Source organism: Acomys minous (assembly GCF_964271855.1).
Source record: "Acomys minous genome assembly, chromosome: 5".
Lineage (NCBI taxonomy): Eukaryota > Metazoa > Chordata > Mammalia > Rodentia > Muridae > Acomys > Acomys minous.
Window position 1 is genome coordinate 17,782,066 of NC_140494.1, and position 24,399 is coordinate 17,806,464.

General features: G+C 42.6%; 1 protein-coding gene across 11 annotated transcripts in view; it reads left to right on the top strand.

Annotated features, from left to right (window-relative positions):
• The window catches only part of CACNB2 (calcium voltage-gated channel auxiliary subunit beta 2), a 340,356-nt gene that overhangs the window by 121,427 nt on the left and 194,530 nt on the right, over positions 1–24,399 (top strand). The gene's annotated exons all lie outside the window — the stretch shown is intronic.

Below are 24,399 nucleotides of genomic sequence, written 5' to 3' on the forward strand. Positions count from 1 at the left end.
ATCACAGAGGTCTAGGCCAATTAGGATGCTTGGCGATTTACACATCTTAGTTTGTGTAAGTATACCTTAATGTATGTCTGGCTACAGGATTGCCTGGTAATGCATCTTCAGACAGGATATCCTTTATTAAGTGGTGTGTGTGTGTGTGTGTGTGTGTGTGTGTGTGTGTGTGTGTGTGTGTGTGTGAGTCTTCGATCTTCTGGGAGTTTTTCTTTTCTTCTTTTTTTTTTTTTTTAACTTTTTTCCCCCTTAGGATGACAGCTTTGTTAAGGATTCCTCCTACTCTAACATTGTCTTTTAGAAAAAATGGTGAACACGATGTGGGCAGCAAAGAAAGTTGTGTGCGTGTGCCACCATCCTTCACTTCTAGCTCTTTACCTTTCATAGCTGTGCCTTTTATTTAACTCTCCTTTTCCTGTTCAGCCTTGGCTTGCTACCCAAAACCTGTTCTGTGAGCAATGAGCCCTGCCTCCAGGCTAGAAGTCCTGGTTTTCTCTATAAGGCTCAGTACATAAGGCTCTCATTTTGACGGTATTATTTATTTTTGGAATTTAGTCTTCATTATTTTGTTTATACCTAACAGTATTTTTTTTTTAGACTCTGGCTTTATAGCTTACAGGCAATTTTTATATTTACATAACTGTCTTGCTGCTTTACTAAATGATATAAAAAGCTGTCAACTGAATAACTGTTATTAATTTACACGTGGAGAGCTCTACTGTGAACATGGAAAACACTGACACTTGCGTCCTTTGGGAGAAGGCATTGGTCTCCATTATGCTAAGCATTTAGTTGAGGTTCAGGTGGCCTTCCATGCTCATAGGTTCCACGTTTGTGGATTTCATAGCAGGTTCAAAAGTCTTTGAAAAAAGTCATATCTGTATTGAGCATGCATAGCCCTCTTGTCATTCTTCAACAGTACAGTGGAACAGACACCAACATTTGTATTGTACTACATGTTAGATCATCTAGATGTGATTTCAAGTATGTGAGATAACGGACTCAGGTTATATTTAAATCTCATCCCATTTTATGTAGAGGACAAACTTCCACCAATATTGATACCCACAAGGGATATTAATACTGAAATGCTTAGGAGTAAAAGTACTTGAGATTCTTAAGTTTTTTATGTTTGAGAACATTTTCATAGATTTCTTCCCCTGGCTGAGCATCCTTAATCTAAAATTCTTAAACACTTCAAAATCCAAACATAAAACATAGGGATGAGTAACCTGCAAGTCAAACACATAGGAGAGCTGATGCTAAAATTTCAGGTTGCTGAGTTTGAGGAACATGACCAGCTCTCAAGTCAAGAAACCATGCACTGGTCCTGGAGAGACAGCACAGTAGTTAAGAACGTCCACTGCTCTTCCAGAAGGGCTGAGTTCGGTTCCCAGCACCCACATCAGGCAGGTCACAACCGCCTGAATCTCCAGCTCCAGAAAGCAGATGCTCGTCTGGCCTCTTCAGACACCTGCGCTCACAGGTGCACATAACCACACACATGAACTGTATTTGTCACTATCAATACCTCTACTATCCCTTGTGTTCACCATTGCCCACTTCCCCTAGTAAACCCATTTATCTGGCATCTGGCATCGTGGGTTCATTTTCCCTGCCTCTGAATCTTATACAAATAAACTCAGATAGGATAGTTTCTTATCTCATCGACCTGTGTCACTTGCCCTTCACTGATAAGACCCCCCCATTGTAGTTACGGTTCTTTTCTTATTCTTGAAGCTATATAGTACTCCATTGTGCGCCAAACCGTGGTGATTTAGTTAGTCCTTCTACTGTTGATGGACATGTAAGTAGCCTCCAGTTTGAATTATTGTAAACATTACGGTTTTAAACAATTGTGGTATGTTCATGTTTAGGCACGTAGCTCTGTTGGATTTCAGTCGAAGAGTGAAAGTGTCAAGCCCGAGGTTACGGTGCACTCATGTTCATCTTACATGCGTACTGGAAAACAGCTTTCCAAAACATTCAGTCAACTCAAATTCCTCCGAGCTGGCACTACTCTGCCAGGGACTTGCTTGGCTGTTGCACCCGAGCCAGTCTGTAACAGCAGCAAGCTCCGAAGGCTTTCCTTTGCACTTCCTTAATGGCTAATGAAGTCAAGTGTCTGAGCATCTGGCTAGCCTTTGTGCAGTACTTGTTGCTGTCTCTTGCTTGTTTTCTTTTAGATCATCTGCCTTTTGAGACAATATTGTGGATAAAAGGACTGATAAAGCAAGCAGCAAACTGTGGTTAGCATATTACACACCATTGGAAGGCAATGGCTTTAAAGAAAACTTCATAGACTCTAGAGTTAGATGTGGTGTACGTTGGGATCTTGATGAGATGATTTATTTACTGTGTCATAGCAGAGTGTTTTCTTCTTTTTTGAGCCTGGCAGTTGCCCTCTACAATCGGGATCACAGCAGAACGCTGAAACACTTAAAAGCTTGTCTGCACCTGCACACCCACTACTGTATAGTTGCTTTTGAAAACCTGGCAGACCTAGAAGAGGACCCAAGAACTATAGGAGAGCAGCAGAGAGGAAAGGGAACAAAGTAGCAGGTGATTGTTCTTGACTTGGTTGCTGCCCGTGTTCATTGGTTATTACAAATAACCCCCAAAGGCTTGAATCAAGCTCATCCATACATTATGAATCTCAGATGAGATGGCATTTTTGTTAGGCTCCAAGCATTTAACTGAGATCACCACGTGTTACTTTTGTGCATTTAGTATGACTTAGTCATGCAGAGCTTTGTCTATGACTAACACGCTTGCCTCATGAACAGTCTTTTCGATTTTTCGCCTGCTATTCCATGTCATGTTAAAGAATAGACAACAAAAATTCAGACTATGCTCACACATGTAATTTTGCTCAGCTGTAAAGAAAAGTGAAATTTGCAGGAAACAGATGGGTCTGGAAGGCATTATACTCCATGAGATGACCATGACTTAGAAGGTAATATTGCATGTTCTCTCACAGACAGATCCTAGCTTTCAATATTTTTATGTGTAAGAATAAGCTAGTATGAGAGTAGGTATAGACTATGGGACTGAACATGAGTCCAACAGAGGGGACAAGGGTGGTCTGAGAAAAGGTAATAGGAAAAAGAGCAATGGAGGGGAAGGAGAAGCAAAGGGGGAGAAAAGAGAAACAATAAAACCAGTTTTGTTCGAAAGCTACCAGAGTAAAGCTTAATTCTTTGTATGCTAATAATAATAATTTGTTGGATAACTTAAAAGGTAGGCAAAGTGAAGAATTACCATGTCGCAGGAGAGAAACTGTCCATCAAGGCAGAGACAGTTCTCTTGCTAAAGGAATCAGGGTCGGATGGTTGCTGAGCTGAGATCCAAAGTGAAATGATACTTCCTGTGTGTGCAGTGTTTTGCTCGTCTTGCTTGGAATGAATTCCTATGTTTAAGTAATTGGATTATAATTAAATTTAATTAACATGAAAATTTTATAATGCTTTGGAGCATAAAAATCAATTGTAATTGAACCTGAGAAGGGCTGGTGGGCCAGATGCTAGAGAGTGCTGTTAGCAGGACCGCAGGTCATGTCCAGCTTGCTTTGCAATTTTTCACTCATGAATCATGCTTTTCTATCAATTATATAAATCTAGGGAAATTCTAAGGCATTCTTAAAGATGGTACTTGACTTGTAAATCGTGTTTAGGGTCATTGGGATGGCCCAAGAGGTAAAGGCACATGCTACCAAGCTGTATGAGCTCTGTTCAGTGGCCAGAATCCACATGGCAGAAGGAAAGAAGCAATTCCACATGTTGTCCTCTGGCCTCTATACATGTGCCGAGATACACATGCCCACACACAAAACACACAAAATATATAAACTAAAATAAAAATAAGTCACGTTTATATATAAAACATAGCCAACCTTCCAGATTTGAGACATGAATTTTAGTATCTTTTAACTCTGTCCCTATTAAATTTTTTCACGCTTTACTTTTTAAAATATTACATTTATTTATTTGTGTATATGTGGGCAGTCACATACCATGAGCCTCAGATACTATGGACACTCCTATGAACGTCAGAGGATGGAAGTTGGTTTTCTCCTTCCGCCACGTGGGTCCCGAGAGTTTAGCTGAGCTTGTCTGGCTCAGCAGTAGCAGCTTTACCCACTGAGCTGGCCAGAACCATCAGGTTTTAAAGTTGGCATAATGCCCTGCGCTTCTATCTGCGAACTCGTGTCCGTCTTTCTCGGAGTTGAGACGGTCCTTACGAAGGAATGTGCCTACATGGAAGAGATGTGTCTCAGCCTCCAAAATACCAAGCCTGCACACTTAAATGCTCTGCGATACATTTACTGTTGGATGGTTTCAAATTTTCCGAGCTTTGGATTTTGCTTTAATTATTAGCTTCTCTCTACTGGCATCCTATTACTAGAGAAGAAGATAGGTGGATATTTCATAACCACTTCATTTCATAAATATTAAGGGACTGAGATGGGGAAATGGAATTAAGCAGCAGCTATCCACTTCTGTGCAGCTGAGAGGACAAGCTGGCTGGGGAATTTTCTGGGAACTGGAGCTTCCAGTTGTTTTAACTCCTCCCCAGCAAATCCTGGGTCACTATGCATTTCTTCTTCTCCTGGGAGAGTTAGATCCATACAGGAGTGACAACAGATTGTGAAGCAGGGATGCAGATCTCGTACACTGAAAAGTGATGGAGACTTGTTCCCTCACTGTGGGACTCAAAGTCCTTTTCCTGCAATTAGGACTACCTGTGACTATTATGCATGCTGAACTAGGCAAAGAATTGGTCATCTTCACTCTAGTGTCAACTGTTTTGTTTCTCCCAGCGATCCCTGCAAGGAGCGCCTTCGCCTCTGCTGAATTAAGGCCATTGCTTTGAGAAGTGTGCTCACTGCTGTGAAGGGAGGAGGCTTTGTAAAGTTTGTAGACAGAGCCAGAAGTGCGTGAGTCATACCTATCTATCTCTTCATCCATGAAGCAGTTACCATGTTTACAACCCTCCCGCTGAGTGTCTCTGAAAGTTATAAACATTAAGCTGAAGTGGACCTCTGACCTCTGTCCTCAGAAAAGCATACTCCTGGGGTGGAAATGTAGGTGCTTATGAAACACCGACGAGTGTTTACTTTGACAGAATCTGACAGTTGGAGAGCCTAACGGAATGCCACCTGTCGGGGAGAATGCCATGATGCCACTAAAGGCCTTACGAAAGCTAGAGTTGGCACAAAGGAATCACAGACACTGAGGTTGTTTTATGTGAAAATCAATCTTCAGGACCATATCTGTGGTATAACAATGTTTTTCCTAAAAGAACTTCTGTTACTATTGGTGTCTAGATGAGAGGAGTCCTCAGAGTCCACACTGATGTGTGGGCAGCTCACAGAAGTGGTGTCATAAAGAGACAGATGAAATCTCACTTATTACAGGATCAAACATTTGATAAGTAAGTTTTCTTTTGTGAGAAAAGACTTTATTTTTCACTTTTTCAAGGAAAAAATATGCCTATGCATTTCAGTACCACACAAATATATATGCACAAGTATTAAATATAGAGCATATGCAACTTTATACAATGAATATAATATGTTTATTATGATATCTTATGAGCTTAATACTTATTTTTAATGTACTAATGCATCAGAAAACAGTTAACATGAACTGTACAGGGTAATAACCTTGCTTGAGAAATTGGCACGTATGTATTTTTGGGATACATTGGAGGGCAAGGCTTGGCTGACTATTGTGGTTGGTGCTTCATGGGGTGTTTACAGGCAGGTGTTCTTCAGACAGCAAGGTCAGATGCTTTGCCTTGCTTCCTAAGACGGGTAACCTGTGCCGTCGTGTGGTGTGCTTGTCTTGTCAATGTCCTCCTTTCACCAGCGTCCATGTCTACCTCCACCTCACTGGGCAGGTTGAACAGCACCTTTGAACTCATGCTTCTGTCAGATCCACACACACAGTCATTGCCCCTGACCTTTTCCTGAAGATCCCATCCAGGCAGAACATAGCTCTGTGCTCTGACTTCAATTTATTATGATTATTTACATCCTGATCTTACTTTCCTTTCCCTCCTCTCCTCCAGGTACCTCCCTCCCACTCCCTCCCTCCCATTCCCCCTCTCACCCTCCCCTCCTTCAGAAAAGGGCAGGGCCTCCCATGGATATCAGCCAGCAGTGGCATATCAAGTTGCAGTAAGACTGGATACCTCTTCTATTTAGGATGCATGAGGCAACCCAATAGGAGGAAAGGGTCTCAAAGGCAGGCAACAGAGTCAGAGGTGGCCCCTGCTCCTGCTGTCAGGGAGCCTACAAGACCAAGCTACATCAGATCCATGCAGGCTTCCTGGTAGGTGGTTCAGTCTCTGTGAGCCCCTATGGGCCAGGTTACTTGGTTCGGTGGGTTTTCTCCTGGTGTCTTTGCCCCTGCAGGCTCGTACAATCCTTCCTCCCCCTCTTCTGCATGATTCCCCAAAGTTCTGTCTAACATTGGGTTGTGGGTCTCTGCATCCGTTTCCATCACTTGCTAGGTGAAGCCCCTCTGATGACAACTGGGCGAGGCACCAATCTCTGAGTATAGCAGAGTATCATTAGGAATCATTTCATTGATTTTTCTCTTTCCCGCTCGTGTTTGGTTCTATCCCAGGTCTCTGGGCTATCCAGCCTCTAGTTCCTGGCCTTCCTGGCAGTGTCAGGGGTAGGCTTCCTCTCAGGGCATGGGTCTTAAGCTAGACCAGTCATTGGTTGGCCACTCTCATACTTTCCGTGCCCCCTTTACCCCAGCATGTCTTGTAGGCCTGACAAATTATAAGCCAAAGGTTTTGTGGCTGGGTGGGTGTCCCGGTCCCAGCACTGGCAGTCATGCCCTGTTACAGGAGTTGGCTGGTTTAGGTTCTGTATCCCCTATTGCTAGGAGTCTTATCTAGGGTCGTCATCATAGATTCCTGGGAGTTTCCATTGCCCTAGGTTTCTAGCTCATCCCAAAGATGCCCTTCCTCTTCCAGTTGTCTCTCCCTCTGTCGCCTCCACCTGATCCCTCCTGTTCCCTCCCCTCCCCCATCCAGTCCCCTTCCCCGTCCACCTGTAGTGATTCCAATTCTTTACCAGCCCCAGATAATTCACTCCCTAGAGACCACAGCGATTTCCTGACTAGTAGTTACATCTTTCTCATCATTCTTCACGGATACCCTCCCAACAACACCAGGGCTACACTGCTCTGTTTCTGCCACTTAAGCCTCTCATGTACATCTCATTCTCTGAAAGTGTCAGTGCAGTCTGAGCAATATACTCCTGGACCCTTCGTGATGAAGCCCCTGGGAGCTTCCTTGGCCTTGGCCCTGAGCTAGGCAGAGTCCCAAGGCCCTTGGCTTATTTTTTTTCCCCTCAGAACAACCTCAGTGGAAGGTTTTGCCCATGCTTGGTAAAGTAGCCTTGTTGCTTTTACTCTTAAAGGCACCTGCTCTGTTTATCATAACAGGCCCTTTATTTACCTCCACCCCTCCCCTCAACTCTATAATCTCTCTGTGTCTTGTTCACTGCTGCAGCCCTGTGGCCCAGCAAAAATATTCAGTCCTGGACACACGCTCAGTAGACTTAAGGCGTAAATATAAAATATCAGGGAGTTACTAGCAAATCTCATTTTTCTACTGCCACCCTCTGTTCTCATGTGTCAATATAATATTAAATGTTCAGTGCGCGTGTGCATGTGTGTGTGTGTGTGCGTGTGCATGTGTGTGTGTGTGCGCACGCAGGTGTGTGCAGAGTTCATCAGAGATTCATATGTGTGAACACACAAGAGTTTTGGTGTAGTATCCAATTCTTGTGAATATGCATGGAGTATAAAAAGCTTGTTTCTGAAGTTTTAAATTGATCTCTTTCCCCCCATTTATGGTTGATTTCCTCTAAACGTTTAAATAAAGAGAATGAGGTTTCTCCCCAATAACAAGAAACCCTTCGAGTACAGGAGAGATTTCAGTTCTAATCGATGAAACAAACTAAAATGACAACCTAACTTTACAAAGTAGGAAAATACTTTCTGTAAAAAAAAAAAAAAACTTTTTCTTGAGTTATCACTAAGCATGACCATTTAAAAATAAAAGCACCAAGACCAGAGAGATTGCTCAGTACGTAAGAGCACTTGCTGTGCAAGCATGAGGACCTGAGTTCAAATCCCCAGCATGCACACAGAACTAGGCATGGCTACAGATGCTTGTACCCCAAGCTTAGCAGTGGAGGGCAAGGACAAGAGGATCCCAAGAGTTCACCAACAAGTCATCCTAAAACAACCACCTTTCAGCTCAGTGAGAGACCTTGTCTGACGGCAACAAGATGGGGAGCAGTTTAAGAAGACAGTCCACTTCTGGCTTCCGCATGTCCCACTCACAGACACGCCCCCACACAAATATGTGAATAAATAATCACTAGGTTCCCTCTGTGAACCCTTGAAGCAAAGGCTTAACAGCTACATATATTAAATGCGTCTCTGGAGTCTATATCATGCATAAAGCAAGTGGCTCCAATTTTAGAAGCTGTGTCATTCATCACCAGCCCACCTACCCACCCCGCTTCCAAGTCCCAGCTCAGGCAGGTAGCTGCCTTCTGTATGGGTCTGCAGCCTTCAGTTGCAGGGTGACATTTCTGCTGAATAGAACTGCTTCCCAGGACTCCTGTGTTCCATGTCTTTCCTGCTTTTCCATTGAGAGTGCAGCCTCTTCTCGTCTGTGAAGCATCAGAGCGGCGTCCCTCTGGGCTGGCTTCTCCTTTGTTCTTCCTTGCACTTTTGTGATATGCATGTGACCCTTCTCCTCCCCAGGACCAAAGGAATAAATGATTGATGTAATCTCAGGCTTCCAAACCACAAACCCCATGAAAGGGGCAGAGCAGCTGCAGCCTGCTCCCAAAGCACATCCCATCGCTTGCCTTCTTCATTTTCTTTTTCTGTCCCTCTCCTTTATCCCTCTTCTTTCTTTCCTCCTTTCCCTTTTCTTCCTTTTCTTTAGTAATAGTGTCACAGCGAGTCCATGAAACTTCATCTAAATTCCCCACTGCCTTCTCTATGGTCCCTTCATTATCAGTTTTTTTTTTCTCCCTCCTTGATATTAAGAGACAAGAAACAAAGTGATTGCTATTCATAGAAATGGATCTCAGTGTTTTACCTGCAGAGGTGAGTGGTGTACAGACTGGCTAGAAGCATAGACTCCTTAGTGACTGTCACGTGTCCTCATTAAGGGACACACAATGGGACTGGCTGGAGAAGGGGGATGTAATAAAGAATCTTATGACTGGGTAAGAATAGAATGGCAGAATGCTTGTCCACCATGCACCAGGCTCTTGCTTGGCCTCAGTCCCCAGCCCCACAACACCCCTCCTTTTCTTTCTCATTATCTTCATCATAGTCATCATTACTGTTGTCCTCAGCATCATTGCCACCGTCATTGTCATCGTCATCATCATAATCACCACCACTGTCATGATGACTACCACCACCACCATTATAACACAACTGGAAGATATGGCATCCTCTTTAGTATTCTCCTGCAGGTTCCATGTTTCTCTGGAGCTTTACAGAGGCTAAAAAAATATCATAAGGGTTCCTGGTGGTGGTAGAAATAACCTTTGATGCTATTTAAATAGCATAAAATCCATTGGTAGCTTGTAGCACTGTTTTCAGTATATTCCTCATTATTAACATTGGAAATCTTTTAGATTCTTGTCAGTAAGTAAATAAGTGAAGTGCAGTCCTACAAAATGTGAGTCAGAGGGATGGCTCCTATTCATTTGTTTCAAATATCATGCCCGTGTGTGTGTGTGTGTGTGCGTGTGTGTGTGTGTGCGTGTGTGTGTGTGTGTGTGTGTGTGTGTTTCTGTGGCATTTGTGCACACATACCTGCATATGCACATATTCACATGCCTGTGAAGGACAGACAACCTCAGCTGCCACTGCTCAGGAGCTGTCTCCTTTGGCCTTGCACTAGACTGGACCTCACTGAGTAGAGTAGGCTGGCTAGCCAGCAAGTGCCAGACGTCCTGCACCTGGCTCTGCCTCCCCAGCTCCGAGAAAGCAAGCACACCAAACCTGGCTTCTTTTCATACAGTCCCTGAGGAACAATCTCAGGTCCTCCTGCTTACAAAGCGAATACGTTACTGACACAGCATCTCCCCAGCCCTGCCTGTGTGGTTGGGATGTACCCTATTATTCGAGGTCCATTAGACAGTGGGAGAACTGAACAAACACAAGAAGGCTGGAAGATGGGTTCAGAGTGACTCTAAGCATCCTGTGGCTGTGTCCCTGGAGCCCTTCCTCTGTGGGCAGTGAGCTCACTTTAAGCCAATTTGTTATTCAAAGTTCATTTTTCAGGGAAAGGGAGGCTAGATTAGAGTGGCCTAGCCACATGTTCCTGTGGCCCAAGAGGAAGAGCCACCTAAGAGACACCCTCACCAATGCTATTTCCAGTGGAGGTCAGTGGCCTCTCACAGGAAATTCCAAGTGTTCTTTACAGAAACGGGGAAGGATGATCTGTAGGAATGAATACACCATGCTACAAAGGTTCTTCCCATAGAATTAGGATACAGTGAAGCCGGGCCTCTGAGGCAAATGTGTTTTCTGCGTAGATCGGTTAGTGTGACAGTCCCGGGGATAAAATCTCCTGACAAAAAGCAACTCAGGGAAGGAAGAGTATGGCTCCCAATTCAAGATGCAGGCCATCATGGTGGAGTATCCAAAGCCACGGGAGCAAGCTTGAAGCCGCTCTTGTCACACCCCACAGTAACACTCAGGAAGCAGGGGGAAAGAGAGATGGGTGCCTGCACTCAGCTCCTTTCCTCCTTCTCATACAATCTCGGATCCCAGCCCAGGGAGTGGTGCCACCTACGGTGGGTAGGACCTCCCGCCTCAATTAATTGTCATAGTAATCCCCCATAGGCGTGCCCAGATGCCCATTTCCCAGGCTATTCTAGAGCTCATGGACCTGGCAGTTGAAATTAGGCAGCACAGCACATTGGTTAGGCCTTGGAAGTGACACTTTCACAGCATGCACGGTGGCAGTGCGGATTGGACCTTGTTCTCTGTTACATAAATGGGCTTCCAAGAATGGGGAGGTAAGAGCAATGGCATTTGTCAGAAAGAGTTCAGAGCTGCCTCTGCAGTGGGGTTTACCCTTGGTAAACATAGAGTTAGGACTCAATGAACATTTGAATTGAATTTAGTGGTTTATGATGGCAGTAAAGGGTTCATTCATATATTCTGAAGGTGTGTCTATCCAACTGAATTACGATGCTGAGTCCTATTTAAACTTTATAGAATTAGCCTCAAAACACTTAAAGGAACATGTTGATAAGAGCCCAGGCTCTAGGAACTCCTGACTTCCTTCCCAGATCCAACTTCGGTTACTAGTTCAGATCTATAAGTCTCCTTGCAAGGACCGTGGCGTGAATGGGCACAGCAGGAAAAAGTCCAGACTAGACACTGCATCCATGACAGCTCATGAATAAAATGGCCTCTTAACCTTCAACTGTAAAGTGATTATGGATGGTGAAAAATAAATAGGATGTCTTTTGTAGGTATCTGATGGGTTGTGCTCTCCCAAAGCTGATTGGCAACTTTCAATAGATCAATACTAACTTTGCCTCAAATTTATTGACTTGCACACTTTTTAAAAATTGTTTGTACCTATGTTTGAGGTACATTAATGTGTGCTGTTTATGTGTAGCTGTGCATGCATATGTATGGAGGCCAGGAACCTGTGTCCAATATCTCCCTCTATTGTTCTCCATCTTATTTTGTTTGCTTATTTGTTTTTGCTCCTACCTTATTTGTCCTACCTATTTTTTTTTATTGTAAGTAGGATCTCACTATGTAGCCCTTGCTAACCTTGAACTCACAGAAATTGTCTTGACTCTACTTCCCAACTGGTAGGATGAAAAATATTCATTCCCATGTCCAGCTTCTACATAATTTTTTGTGGTACAGTGTCCCACACTGAACTTGAGGCTCACCAGTGTGGCAAGACTAGCTGTCTCTCCAGCTCTAAGGGGTCTTCTTGCCTCCAGCTCCCCAGAATTAGAATTCCAGATGCACAGCTCCATGCCAGGCTCTTTTGTGGGCTCTGTGGATCAAACTCATGGCCTGTGCTTATGTGGCAAACACGCTATCCAGAGTCATCTCAGTGACGAAAATAAATTGCAGTCTTGGAAAAAGAAGGAAGGCAGGCAAAATAGAAATATGAAAAACACTCTATGAATGTTCTCAGTATATCTGACGGCACCTCTGAGCACTCGTGTTATTATGAGAGTTATGGAAATTAATTAAATTCTGATTTCAAAACATGTATTTAGTGTATATGTCTGTGTGTGAGCCTTGTTTGCAGGATCAGTGGACAGCATACTAGAGTTGGTTCTATCCTTCTGCCATGTAGACCTCAGGATTCAAATACCAGTGGTCAGGCTTACAGCAAGCACCTCTACTCACGGAGCCAGCTTGCAGGCCCTCTAATAGTGATTTGATAACATAAATAAAATCCACAAGCAGCCTCTTTATGCCTGCAGCTCAGATCTGGTAACACAACAATACAAATTAAAAACCTAGACACTAGTGTCACTAGTATATGGTATTGACTCTAAGCACGGTCAGCCTGTGAAATTTTGTCTGATTGAAGAGGGCTAGATACAAGGTCAGAACTTCCCTGTATCATGGCCTTTCCTTTGGAGTCACAAGTATACTGAAAAAGACTCTTGGTCATTCTCTGCAAATCAATCAATCTAATAAAATTCCCATCTCTAATTATAACCTTCTCCTTACCATTTGAATACAATAGAATTTTCATCTCTGTGCTCAAACCACACTGACAGTTTGAGACAAATCCCTAGCTCAAGGGGCAAAGTCATCCCTGCCTGCTGGAGAGTACTTCTCTCGTTTCTCTTTTTCTCCCCTGTAAGATTTATTGTACCCCTTTTTTTCCCCTATCAAACTTAACTGTGTCTCGTTGATAGGCAGTGCAAGCAGATCAAAGGATAAACTTGTGAAAGACGCTAATTTGCCCCACTTCTCATGAAAATGAGAGACCCAGCTGCCTTTTCTTTTCTTCTAAGTTTTTTGGTTGATTGGGTGCTCGTGTATGCCTGGCTTTTTAAGGTTTTGAAGAGACCCTGTCTTCGTTGCGGGATTTTATACAGGCATTCAATTGGGCAGCCATACAAACTCTCTCTCTGATAGCTCTGCCCTACTGCTGTCTGGTGACCAGGCCAGGGACATGCTAGCTTCTATCCATGATTAGACTTGTGGCCTCAGGTGGTACTTACCCACCGGACCTGGCACAAATTAAACATACACATGGACAAGGCATCCTCTAGGCCCCCAGAATTCATTTCTCAATGCTCTCCTCTGAGGGGCAGCCCTTCTTCCTAAAGAAGGAAAGGTAGCTTCATAGTAGGGCAGAAGGTACAACAGACTGCAGACATGATTTCTGAATATCAGCCTCTACATCAGTGGTTCTCGACCTGTGGGCTGCGTCTCTTTTGGGAGACCCTCCACCTTTTCACAGTGGCTGCCTAAGACCATCTATGTATCAGATATCTACGTTATGATTCATAACAGGGTTAAGCTTACAGCTATGAAGGAACTGTATTACAGTCTCTGCATTAGGAAGGCTGACGTCCACTGCCCTAGATGATGGCAGAAGGATGAGCATGTGAGGGCGGGGGGGGGGGGGGCGGGGGGAGGTATTCTCAGTAAGAGTTGACATGCAAAGCAAACACCGTGTTTGTGTTCTCCCATGCAACTCATGATGATTTACTAATAGCTCTCTTTTCAGAAACATGGGTTACTTCAATAAGCACTTTTTTTTTTAAACAGCTTTTAAGTGACAAGGTAGATCAATGAACCCCAACTCAGAATAAAGTTGTATCTGCTATGTTATTAGTAATGTTAATTAGTGTATCTAGTTTCAAAATAAATTACTTAATTACAGCAACACTGTGCGGTCTTGTTCAGATTAAACGAGAGGCTTGCGATTCCATTTTCGCTTGTTCTTTGCCGGCTCTTCATACATTTCAGTGTCAAAGTATCAGAAACTATTTTGGGATGATTTTGAACGATAAGTCAAAAAAAAAAAAAATCAGGTTCTCTGTGTATCAGGCACTGTTTTCAACTTTACGTAATATAAGAGACTGCAACTGTGTAAATTCTGAGCAAAACCACAGTGATTTCTAATAATTTCACACAGAGAAAATATCAGCTTGGAAGCAAAGTGTGAAGCCAATATAAGCAATAGGAAGAAATGAATAACTAGCTGTCTGTCTTGTTGAAAATGTCAGTCAGGCAGCCTTCTATCACATCTGCTCTTCAAGCTTTTCTGTAGCCTCACAGATCGCTAAGTAAGGTTCTCTCACTTGAGGAGTTCAGTAAGCTACATTCTTTTCAACCAATGTGCCAAACTCTATTAAGGCATGGTGGGCGGGGCGGTGGTGGAGGGAGTCACTTGGGGAGCTGAGAGGGGATGCCCACCGTTAACATGGACTTAAACAGTATGGCATGTTAAATCCATACAAGGCTGAGATAAAGTATGAGGGGAGAGACTCTTCCAACAAGAGCAAGGGCATCATGCGATCTGGGGATTTGAATAAAGGGCCTCGTTAATGTTTATTCACTTAATTAATACTTAGCATCCCACGAATTCCAGACACACGGTTTTTCATGGGACTTTAAAAAATGGCCATAGCTCCCTCAGGAAAAGCACAGCTAAGAAGCCAGTGCCCCTGGTTCATTCTCTCTCTCTCTCTCTCTCTCTCTCTCTCTCTCTCTCTCTCTCTCTCTCTCTGTGTGTGTGTGTGTGTGTGTGTGTGTGTGTGTGTGTGTGTGTGTGTTTCTCTCTCCTTCCTTCCTTCTTCCTTTTTTGTTCCTTCCTTCTTCCTTTCTTTCTTTCATCCTTTTTTCCTTAGTCTCTTTCTTTTTCTTGAGACAGGGTCTCACTATGTAGCTGTGGATGTCCTCAGCTCACTTTGTAGAGCAGGCTAGCCTGTAACTCACAGAGATCCACCTCCCAAAGCTGGAATTAGAGCCCTGTACCAGGAGATTATCTTCTTTTCAATCCATTGTCTTTGAGTCCCGAATGGAACTGTCAGGCCCACTTAGCAGATCACATAGGCAAGCCGGGAACACATCTCCTGTAGCCAGCTATAACTGGACGTATTTCACATCTAATTTTGACTTAGGTTTTGGATTTAAGTGAGTAATCATTGTATTATCTAGAAACGGTTTTATTCTGGAATCAAAAGATTAGTCACTTTTTTGTTGTTCTTTTGGTTTTTATTTTATTTTTAGTTTTTGTTTTGTTCTGTTTTTTGTTTGTTGTAATGTGGCCACACAGGTAGCCTAGACTGGCCTGAGATTCACCGCATAGCTGAGAATGACCTCAGATTATCTTCCTACCCCTTTCCCTAAGCCCTTGGATTAGAGGCACATGTCACCATATCCTGCTAAAGTTATTTTTAATATTGACATTACTATTCAGGTTCATTTCAAGCCCAACTACATCACTAATTCAAATACATGATGGCCAAAGACACAAAGTTGATGAGGTAAGAAATAAGGAACCACTCTCCTGAGCACTGTGAGTGTCCCTCTGTCATCGTGTGCTTCCTGTTTGGCTGCAGGAAATCAGGCAGCACTGAGTCTCACATGTTCCCAAGGCCAAGTTCAGAGTGATGAGAATAGTCCCAGGGAAGGGAAGCCTTGAAAGAAGGGCAGAACATAGGCAATAAACATGCTAATGCAAGCTTTCTAGTTTTATATCTGAAATGTGATTTACTTAAGCATTCATAATGAAAGCTGTAGCAATCAAACTGTTGAGGATAGCCAAAAATAATCCATTCACTTCTATACTACTTTGGGGGTCACTTGGATTGTGAAAATAATCTTATAAAGATACTGTAGTATAAATTAAGGAATTTGCAAAGCTCTCTGTCACCACTGTCTTAGCAAGAATATTCTCATTTAGTTAGTCAGTGAAAGTAACCAAGTCTGGAAGGACAGGCCTGTCTTTTTGAAAGCTGTCCCAGAATTGGCCCAACAAATGGTTCTATCCATCGTGTAAATGGTTCAGAGAACCTCCCCCAGCTTCCTGACCTTTTCCACTCCTTACCCCTGTTCCCAGGGGTCACTGCAAAAAGGAACCAGATGGGCTCTGTGACTGTTATTAATAGTGGCAAGTTATTATGGCTTATTCCCTCCAAAGGCCCAGGATATGGTCAGACTCTTGCTTAAAAAGCTAGTGGTTAAGAACATAACCTGATCCTTGTCTTTCCTGGGCTACAGTACTGCAGCATGTTCTACTGGGATGTGTCTTATTAGGCATTTGCATTAATTTGTGTTATTTTAGCCAGCAATCTTTGTACAGTGTATGTCCTGGTACTAGACACCAAAGTGATGAATTTTTTTTTTTTGTCCTTGAGGAGTTCCTAATCCAAAAAGGGTCAGCATTTTGTTGATAAGTCATTATAAGTCAACATAAGAAGAGGCTGCTTGTCCAGGCAGGAGGAGAAGAGGACGCACTCAGTCCTCATGTGATGTGATGAGCTGGGGTGGATTGAGGGTGGCTCCTCTACTTTGAGGAGTGGGGAAGAAGGAGGGAGGGGTGACACCAGAGGGAGAGGAGGGAGGGGGCTAGGACTAAGATATTAAGTGAATAAATAAATAAATTAATTTTTAAAAAAGAAGTGAACTGAAGCTGGGGGTGGGTGGATGGCTCAGCCTGCACCAGGACAAATTATAAGGACACGGCCATGAATTTAATATCCAGAGCCCACATAAAAATACCCAGATACATGATCCCAGCACCGAGGAGGCAGAGATGGATGGTTACTGGGTCTCTCTGGCCAGTCAGCCTAGGTTACTGACCAGTGAGTCACCCAGTCTCAAAAAACAAGACGGGCAGCTGCTGAGAAATGACACCCTGGGAATCATACTTTAGCCTTCACATGTACCTGTACAAATATATGCCTTCAACATGTGAACACGCATGCACATTCCACACATATGCATGAATACATATATACACATGTACATACATACATGCGTACATGTGTATCATGACCTATTGACAGACTTTCAGGCAACATATTGACCTAAACAAAGGAAGAGCTCCTCCAAATCATTGGTACCCATCAGCTTTAGATGAGTCAAACAATTTCCAGTCTAAGACAACAAATGCTGGCAGCTTGTTCAAATCATTACTAGGGCTTGGCTTTCCTAACCTGTGAGTTTCAGGAGTACCTTGAACTGAATTCACCTATGTTTCTATTATAGTTCCCCCCAAAATTTCAGAAAAACAAACTTACACATCACTAGATGACATCATTCAAAAACATGCACACAGACATTGGCTTCGAAGGATCCAAAGTCTACTTCGGAATGCTAGCACTGCCTGTGTGTCATCACCATGGCCACAGGCTAATATGCTTCATAGACTGAATATTGACAACCGGAGGATTCTATATGCCTCTGGGATTCCTATTATTTGGGCGGACCATAAAGGCCTCTTATTCTGTTGATAAGAAAAAGGAGGCACAGAGGTGCCTAAGGTTCTGAAGTGCCATCGCTAGAACTTGACATTGGTGTGTTTGCCATTGAAGTCTATTGTTTGACTTGCACACATAAGACCTGTGCTGGGCATTAGGATCTCTTCCTATATATGAGACAGAGGTCCTCTCTTCGAATGGACAGATTAGAACAGTGCACTCCACTAGGGGAACCCAGCCTTTCGCTTATATGTGGATCATCCCTTGACTAGAGCTTTTGAGCAATGCTCAGAATGCACAGTGACAGGGGAAGGCCTGTTTTTCATTGGCTTCTGTTGTCTAATGGCTACCTTTGCAAATCTCAAGTTATGTTCACTTGAATGCTTGCATTTGTTTGTCTTCACTATGTGAGGTGAACATTTCCTGTATCTCTCTTACAAAAGGGAGGCCTGAGACTCCAGTGGGTTTGGGTACCAATTATAGAATAAGTACACCATAACGCCCACATAAAACCTAGTGGAGAGAAAGCCTGGGTGCTAAGTCACTGGACTTCACAAACAGTTTCTTTTAAAGCTCATACAAGGCCCTTGCAGGCCTGTAAAATGGAGTGAATTGCCTTAAGTCTCCATCCTTTCTAAGTAAATGAGTTGGGATTTAGTCCTGTTCTGACTGTTTTCAAATCTGTGTGCCTTCTGCCATGTTGACTCTATCTCTATTTAAATATAACTGATTGTGAGTGATAGACACTCATAGCAGGATAAGTACTCTTTGGATGGATGGAGAAACTGTCCCAGGAGACCCTGTATGCCTTGTTAATAGGTGATGCCTTGTGATGCTTAGTGCTGACACTGTCACCTTGACAGGATGTAAAACCACTGAAGAGACAAGCCTCTGAACCTACCTGAGAGGAGTTAGTGGGATTCCGTTAACTGAGTTGGGAAGATTCTTTAACTGTGGGTGGCACCACTCCATTGGCTGGGGTCCTGAACTGAATAAAAAAAGAGACAATGGATAGAGCACCATCATTCATCACTCTCTGCCTCTGAAGATGCAATGTGCCCTGCCTCGCACTCCGGCTGCCACATGGTCCCCATGGTCCCTCAAACTGTGAGCCAAAATAAACGCTTCTTTCCTTAAGGTACTTATTGTTGGGTATTTGATCATAGTGACAGAAAAGTAATGAACACAGAGCCCATAGAAGCGGTACCATCCAGAGGAAGAAGGGGTTCTTTGGCTAACAGATCAGCTGCAAGGCTGACTTGCCACTGAGGTGCTACTGGAGGAACAGAGATGACAGCGCAGTCCCTGACCTTCAGGAGTATTCTAGTCTCATCAGTGAGATATCCAAAGCATTAATGGGAAAAAGGTAGCTAGTCCTTTTGAAGGCCAGCCTCAGGAGACACTCACTTGGAAGGAAGATGGATAACAGAAGGAAAACTCTGGGATTGGAAAAGTCTGCTCCCTGCTCTTCATGGACACTGGTCCTTGAAAGCAGAGCCTGAGACAAGGATTTAGTGCAGGCAGGATGTTAGGCCAGGATAGTTCCTGATAGATCGAAGGAAGAAAACCCAATATAAAATATTAACAAGGTTATGGATAAAGTTAATTGAATTCAACCAGTGCCCCCAACACCAATATATTCAAAAGCAAAACACTACCAAAACTTTCCCAAAAATGCCTATATTAGGGATGTCAGGCAGAGACTTTCTTACCAGCACCTGTGCCCTTTTTTATTGATAATTGTATGTAGGGATAGTCACTCCTTCAAACTCTTGGCCTGGCAAATGTTTTATAGGCTGTGAGAGTCTGGAGTGAAGAGTGAGGGCCACACAGCTTGGACTTGAAGTAAGACACAGAGTGTCCTGAGATGCAGCTGACATGAGAGGTGCCATGCCACAATGTGATGCCAAGCCACAGAGGTGTGGCTGCAGCCTTGTTTCAGGCCTCTTGCCCCTGGCATCCCTAGACACATGTCCTTACAGCTTCAAACAGAGGAGCCATCCAGGTAGGCACTGAAACCAGACACTAGAAGGTCAAAGCTGGGTTTGGCCATTGGTCATTTAAACCCTCCGAGTTGCCACCCCTAAATGGAAACAGTAATAGTACCTGCCTCATAGGCTGTTGTCTAGCATACAATAGGTATTTAACACATTGGGAAACAGATGCCAGAAATGGTTATAATGACTGAACATGGGTCTGTTTTTAAGCATATTTTTCTTTATTTAACTGTCAATTACCTGACTCTGATATCGCCTAAGGTGATCTGGACTCACTATGTAGCCGTGGTTGGCTGGAATTCCTGTTCTTCTTATTCCCACCTCCCTTAAAAGCTGGGCTTATAAGTGTATATCACTATGCGTGGCTTCCCCTGATTTTTTTATTTCTATTTTTAAATTTTTAAAATTAATCTAGGTTAGTTTCATTGATTGGTTGTTTCTATTATTCTCCTTTCCAGGCTCCTGGGTGCTAAGATTAAAAGTGTGTGCCACACCACACAGCTATCTGTTTACATTTTTAAAAATCTTACCAAATGGTTAAAGTTAATTAAGCTCTGCTGAAATATCCTTGATCGATGGAACAATTTGATATGTGGTTGGAATAAAATCCGATTCTTCTATTGAAAACAAATGTATTATGCCAGTAAGCCCAACAGTGTTGTAGGGGGCAGGGGTGAAGACAGGCAGATCCACAGAGCTGAAGCTTGCCAGCTAGCCAGCCGAGTCCAAACTGTGAGTTTCTAGTTTAGTGAGGCCTTGTCTCAAGACAAGATAGGGGAGAGAGATTGAAGACAACTGTCATCCTGCTTTGGCCTCTGCCTCTGTACATATGCACAGTCACATCTATGCACCACATGCTATGTACACAGCCACATGAAGGAAGGAAGAGCCACATACCTCCCACAAAATCACATGAAGGAAGGAAGAAAGCAAGGGATCAAAGAAGGAAGGGTGAGGAAGGAGGGAGGGAGGGAGGAAAGAGGGAGGGAGGGAAGGAGGAAAGGAGAGCACTAAGGAAAAAAGGAAGCCATGTGCTTTAAAAGGAAAATGCCAAATCACACTAAGAAGGAGTCTAAAACTTCCATACACTGTCTAAAAACTTGGCCCAGAAAGGTTGCTGCCACGTTCTCTATGGTAAAACTCATAAACATGAACTTGAGTTGAGTTCCTCCAACCCACTTCTAAAAGCCAGGATAGCTTTCCACATCTTATTTTTAATATGATGAAAAGTTTTGGGTTATTTTTGAGCAACTGCTATGTATAAGGCCATTTGCTTGTTTGTAGAAACAGGAAGGGTAGAGAAACCAAAAGTACATATATCATGCATTTATCATCTTTAAAAAAAGAATCCCCCTTAGCCAGGCATGTTGGAACCTGCCTTCAATCCTGAATCTCAAGACACTGAAATAGCGGGGAAATCAATAGTTCAAGATGAATCTGGAAAAAACTAGTTCAAGGCCAACCTTTGATAGACAGGGAAATTGCATCCCATATCTTCCCATCCCATTAAAAATAAGAGTCACCATATTTGAAGACTTGGGTGAGAGTGGTTGAACTTTAAGAGTTAATGTGGAGCTAGAGAGTTAGTTCTTGGTCCCAATTTTACTTATTGACTGGCAAAATTAAGAGACTGAGTAGTGGGGGACTCACCTGGGCTTTTTGAGAAATAACGAGATGCAATGACTGTTGAAGAAACAGCTGAATCCTCTTACCAGTCACGGGGTTATGCTCTGCTTATCACACATGTGAGTGGGAGTTGCATGGATGTAGGACCTGGTCTCCTTGAATGTCCTTCTTGCCTGCCAGAAAGCATACAACTGATAGCCACATGCCAGTGCCCTTCTTGCCCTCTGACTCTGATCTGGTCCTCTGACTCACCTTAACAAGCATGACTTGACAGACGCAGTATGACTCTCAAGGTTGGTGATGAAATTTACAGCTCTGCCCCCCCCAGAGGAGAGGGTTCTGGGCATGTTTAATCTGAGAACATTTGTCTCTAGAAGGTTAGTTGAGATGTAGCCAGAACTAGTATCACACAGAGAATTCTCACATTTTCCTGAGGTGACAAGCTGTGGTTGAGTTTCCAAGTGATAGGTAGCATGCACTGCTAGGCAGGAGAGCAAGCCTGCTTCGATGTACATCCAGCACATCCATTCAAAGCTTGACTAACGCTCCAAAACTCAGCTCCGGTAGCTCACTGGCTACAAAGACACCAGGTTCCCAGTGCAGGCTGCCCACTTGAGCTCAAAGAACCCACAGAACCATAACTGCCTTGTGAGGCTGTTATGTTTGGGACTCCTTGTCACAAAGTGAACTGGCATAGAACTTGGAAAATGGCATCAAACTCAGCTCATGTATCAGTGGTATCAATGTGCTAATTAAGGCTTGCTACTCATCTGCATAATTAAAAATATTTTAAATAGTATGTAATTTCCTGCTAATAAAGACATGATTTTCTGATAGATGCTGGCAAAGGTTTAATACTATACAAATATCATGCAGCATGATGATTCAAATATCTCATTTTTAATAATTTTACCTCTTGCTAAGCGTAAACAAAAGGCTCTTTTCCTCTTTCACATAGTTCTGTGGAGAAATGATTGGTGATTGCTAGTTGTTTTTATTAAAATCTGGTAGATGAAATTCTTACATTTATTGTGCCTTGGACTTTGATAGACTCTGGTGAAGCCTAGGAAAAGCCTTCTTTGGAGCATTTTTACATGGATGATGTGAAATTTTGTAGCATTATAAGTGAAACTATCATATGAGGATATGCTTTTCAAGCCAGCATAAAGGCAAGTCTTTGGCATGGTATTAATATATGTACTTCTTATTACTACAATAAGTGATAAGACTAATGCCTATAATTTCTGACATTACTGCAGTACTAGTAATGATAGCACTCTTTATCACAAACATTTTCAAATACGGAATAGAGCTAATAGAGGTTTATGGAGCACACACATGTGCTCAGTCCAGCCCCTTTATTCTCCCCATGATGTGCCTGGTCCAAACATCATTGAGTAATTGTTGTGTTTTTCTGAATCTCAATTTAAACCCTAAATAGTTGTGTATACCATTAACCAGAGATGGCTGTAATTCCATTATTTCTGAGAAAAATCTACAGCTAAAATACCTGTGATTGCTCCTTTATTGCCATAAGTAGTATCAGTGTGCGAAGGCTTGTTGCAAGTATTCATAATTTAAAATCATTTAAAATAGCACAAGGTTTTCTGAGAAGAAAGACATGATTTCTTTTTCTATTTGAGCTCGCAAACATATACATGCATACTCTCTTCAGAGTCTGAGAGCTCCCACTTCATGGATGCCCAATATATAAGCTATGTAGAAAAATCCATGGATAGGTTAAAATGTAAGCCAAGTATATACTACAAGTATGCTTAAATCGTCACATTTAAAAATGACATTTTTTTTTATCTATTGGATTTTGAGGTGAGATTAGTGAATAAAACCAAAAGCAAAAGCAAAACACTTTGAATATTCCCAAGTTATGGCATGGGGAAAGACTTGACAAGCATGGGAACGTGCTCGGGGTGCTGTGACGGTATCACACATAGGAGGCTTTGAGCAACAGAAATGGATTGTGCTGTCATCCTAGAGACTAGAAGACGGCAAAATCCATGGCACTGCTCTTACTAGTGGCTCCACAAAGAACTCCTGCCACTTTCCTACCCAGCCCTTGGGATAGGGGCAATCCTGAGCATTCTCTGGGGGGGGGGGGGGGGAGAATCCATGTAGCCCTACAGGAGCCATGTGCTTGTCCTTCCCTTGAGGAATCCACAACACTGACCTTCTGAGACTGTGACCAATGTCCTCTTTTATAAGGAGTCAGTCTTACAGGACCAAAGCAACCCAAGGCCACGCAACTTAAAGGAACAGCTGAAATTGTTTCTGGAGCCCTAAGGTCTAATCTTTTATAGAAAACAATTTCTTCTAGAATATTAAGCTTGTGTTGCTGTCCCTTCGTGGCTTTTTGAAACTTTTAAATATGAGAATCCAATCCAAATCTAAATAAGATATACCTAAAATTCATATTTTAACCAAAACATCAGAATCCAAGTTGCTTTATACATTTTCAATAGTATTATACTGTGAAATTGTTAGCCATTAATTGTAGTCAAAGGATTGTAGAAATTGCATATCCAATTAGTCAACAATTGTGTTGTATTTAGCAACCTGAGGTATTATATTCCCCAAGGAGAAAGTGTAGGCAACATGAGCCATTTCCTCAGGAACTTGAACAAAACTAGACAATATGCTACACACACACACACACACACACACACACACACACACACAGTCACCCACCACATACACACATACACTACCACACATACTCACCACTACCCCCACATACTATATCTCTATATACCACACTATACCTACACACACACACACACACACACACACACACACACACACACACACACACACTATAAAACATCACATGTAGATTTCATCCAATCTTTGTTTTAAAAAGTATTATTTTCTGTCTTTTCTTATGTTTATTTTATTTACTCTTCTAATTTTGAACATAAAAATCCTATCAATATCTCTAAGTTAGATAATATAATGGTTTTCCTCTTTTAAAATAAAAGCTGATTAATACAGCCTAAAACAAAAAATATAAAACCATTGAAAATCAACCTTATGAAATTGTCATAGTGTTGAGTATTATACAAAATATTCAATGCAGAGAATATTTTCAGTGCATGTTAACTGTTACTCTTTGTTTTTTTTTATAGATGTTGAATTCATACCAGAGTCATCAGAGATGCAAATCCTCTGTTAACAGTTCATATGTATGCAGGGAACTCTGTGACTCCTCTTTGCTTTATGCTTAAGAAAATTTTATCCTAAAAGATTTCTTATGAGGAACCCTAA